This window comes from Hylobates moloch, unplaced genomic scaffold (assembly GCF_009828535.3).
Source record: "Hylobates moloch isolate HMO894 unplaced genomic scaffold, HMol_V3 SCAFFOLD_10, whole genome shotgun sequence".
Taxonomy (NCBI): domain Eukaryota; kingdom Metazoa; phylum Chordata; class Mammalia; order Primates; family Hylobatidae; genus Hylobates; species Hylobates moloch.
In genome coordinates, this window is record NW_026652285.1 from 35272443 (window position 1) to 35275756 (window position 3314).

The window sequence follows — 3314 nt, forward strand, 5'->3', positions numbered from 1 at the left end:
TTGCAGGGAAAGTGAGCCCAGGTCTAACAACATATACACATGCCCTCTGTCTGTCAGTGTCCCTGTCAGGATATGTGTACACAAAGCAAAAGCACAGAACTTGGAAAAGTTTGTCAAAGGGACTTATGTAAAAATAATTAATGAATAAATGATTTAGGAAGAGATGAGGGTTTTTGTAAAAATTCAAGCAGTTGCTATTTATTGAGTATTTACTCTGCCAGGACTTTTGCTAAATGTTTTCATTTACTCTTCATTCCTGTGAGTTACGAATGTTCATCTACAGATTAAAAAAAAATGCAGAAACAACAACAACAACAACAACAACAACAACAACAACAACTGAGGTTCAGAGATGTCAGCTAGCTTGCCTGAGGTTGCGGAGCTTGTGTGGTAGAGTTAAGATATGAACTTAGACCAATGACGCATTACTTTAAGGGAAGGGCTTTAGTTCCTTTGAAACCTGCAAAAAGCAAGACAGGCCCCACAGCCCCGGAGTCAAAGCCAGTTCCCAGCCCTGTCCCATCCCTTAGCCACCTGCCTCCTCTTTCCTTTCAACATGACGCACACCACTCTGTCCTTCGCCGAGGACTTCCTGGCAGGTGGTGTCGCTGTGGCCATCCCCAAGATGGCAGTAGTGCCCATCAAGGGGGTCAAGCTGCTGCTGCAGGTGCAGCATGCCAGCAAGCAAATCACTGCAGATAAGCAATACAAAGGCATTGTAGACTGTGTGGTCCGTATTCCCAAGGAGCAGGGAGTCCTGTCCTTCTGGCGCAGTAACCTGGCCAATGCCATCAGATAATTCCCCACCCAGGCGCTCAACTTCACCTTCAAAGATAAAAACAAGCAGATCTTCCTGGGTGGTGTGGACAAGAGGACCCAGTTTTGGCGCGACTTTGCAGGGAATCTGTCATTGGGCAGTGCCGCTGGGGCCACATCCTTATGTTTTGTGTACCCTCCTGGTTTTGCCCATACCTTTCTAGCAGCCAGTGTGGGTAGACCTGGAGCTGAAAGGGAATTCAGAGGTCTTGATGACTGCCTGGTTAAGATCTGCAAATCGGGTGGGATTAAGGGCCTGTACCGAGGCTTTAACGTGCCTGTGCAGGGTATTGTCATCTACCGAGCTGTCTACTTCAGTATCTATGGCACTGTTAAGGGAATGCTTCCAGATCGCAAGAACACTCACATCGTCATTAGCTGGATGATGGCACAGTCCATCACTTCCATTTGCTGGGTTGACTTCCTATCCATTTGACACTGTTTGCCGCCGCATCATGATGCAGCCAGAACTCAAAGCAACTGACATTGTGTACACAGGCACACTTGACTGCCGGAGGAAGATTGCTCGTGACGAAGGAGACAAAGCTTTTTTCAAGGGTGCATGGTCCAACGTCCTCAGAGGCATGGGTGGTGCTTTTGTGCTTGTCTTGTGTGATGAAATCAAAAAGTACACATAAGTTATTTCCTGGGATTTTTTTCCCCCCGTAAGCAGGCATGTTGTATTATATAACATATCTTGAGCACTCTTGACAGACTCCTGGCTGTCAATGTATCAGTGGGAACTATTTACTGGTTGATGATGGGAAGCAATAATATTCATCTAACCAGTTTTCTGTTAAAGCCATTTCCATGATGATGATGATGGAACTCCATTATATTTTGTATTTCAGTCACTCCCGATAAATAACAAATTTGGAGAAATAAAAATATCTAAAATAAAAAACAGAAGCAAGAAAGTTGAGGAGGTAGAATTCAGTCAGCAAGCACCCAGGGTCCACTCTGTTCAGTAGAAGCCCTAGGAAGTGTTCTTTCACTTGGGTTTTAATGAAGACAACAAAAGAATCAGATGGCACTGACAGCATCCATCCACTATAATAAGAACTATAGCCACTTAATTATACACATATGGCTTACAACTCTTCAGGCCACAAACTGTGGGTGGAGTCACAGACACTGCCACCATCCATATGTCACAGACTACACAGACCAGTCCCCATCAGCTAATGAGGAAACCCAGCCCCTTGTGAAACGTTGCAAGATTTTCTGAGTCACGGGGTTTCTTCCGGGTCCGTATGCATATGTCAGACAGCTTGCTGCAGCACCTTGCATTTCCCTCCTCTAGCTTTGACCTGACCACTGCCAGGCACACTCAGTGTGGTGCAGAACTTCAGAGTATAGACTCTGGAGTCAGACTCTCACCGATCATATTCTGCTTCTGCCACTAAGTTGCTGAGAACTTGGATAATTAGCTTACACCTACTTTCCTTACTTATAGAATGAGAATAATGATGATTCCTCCATCAAATAGTTGTAAGGATCAACTGAAAGAATCCATTCAAAGTTCTTAGCATGGTGCCTTGCAAACAGACCTCCTTAAATGTTGGCTATTATTTTTTTAATTGCACTATATCTTCCATGAATGATAAGAAGCAGCAGCATTTAGAAGCTGCTTGGGTAGAGCACTCTTCAGAGAACTACCTGGGGACAAACCCCCTTGGAGCCAGGAAGCTTTTGAATATGGAGAGAAAATGGGAGAAGATGGTGACTCCCAGCCAAATAGACTGGGCTCCTCTCAACTCCTTCTCACATCTCCAAGGCACTGTGGAGAGTTTTATTTGTAATCCAAAACCATAGGTTAAAACTTTTTATTAAACATGTCATAAGAATATGTCTGGCATGCCTAAACATGTAATTTGTGTTATATAGCTATGCTTTTCTGTGTGTGTACATATAAACATACATATATACACACATGCATAATTTTCTATATATAGAAATTTCTGTATATGTAGATTATATAAAATTCTATATATCTAGACTTTGTAGAATAAAAATTTCTGTATATACCTATATACTTGTATATACCTATATACCTGTATATACACCAGATTTTCTGTATGTGTGCATTTATATATAAATATATACTTACATATACTTAAATATATATAATTCATGTGTGCATATATATAAAATATATACGTGTGTGGTGTGTGTGTGTGTGTGCGTGTATGTATTGGTGTGCTGGGGGGTAGAGAGCCCTTTTCTGTGATGTTATAAAGAAGCTTGATTCTTAAAAAATTTAAGCACAAGTTGAAATGTATATTCCTTGACTCTGGATATTATGACTCAGGAGGCTGGGCAAGGCAGAAATAATTTTAAACAAGCATTTCAGGTATCTTAGAGGCAGGTGGTCCAGAAAGTCCTGGAACAATATCTAAGGCAAAGTTTGTGGAACCAACTTTTCGGGAGAGGTTATCAAAGTGTCCACGATGGATGTCCTTCCTGGTCCCTCTGTTGTCTTCAGAGTTTTTCAGCCT

The 3314-nt window shown here is 42.3% G+C and overlaps 1 pseudogene; it reads left to right on the top strand.

Annotated features, from left to right (window-relative positions):
• The first annotated feature begins 541 nt into the window (after window positions 1-541).
• LOC116474176 (ADP/ATP translocase 2-like) lies at window positions 542-1454 on the top strand (annotated as a pseudogene).
• The last annotated feature ends 1860 nt before the right edge of the window (window positions 1455-3314 follow it).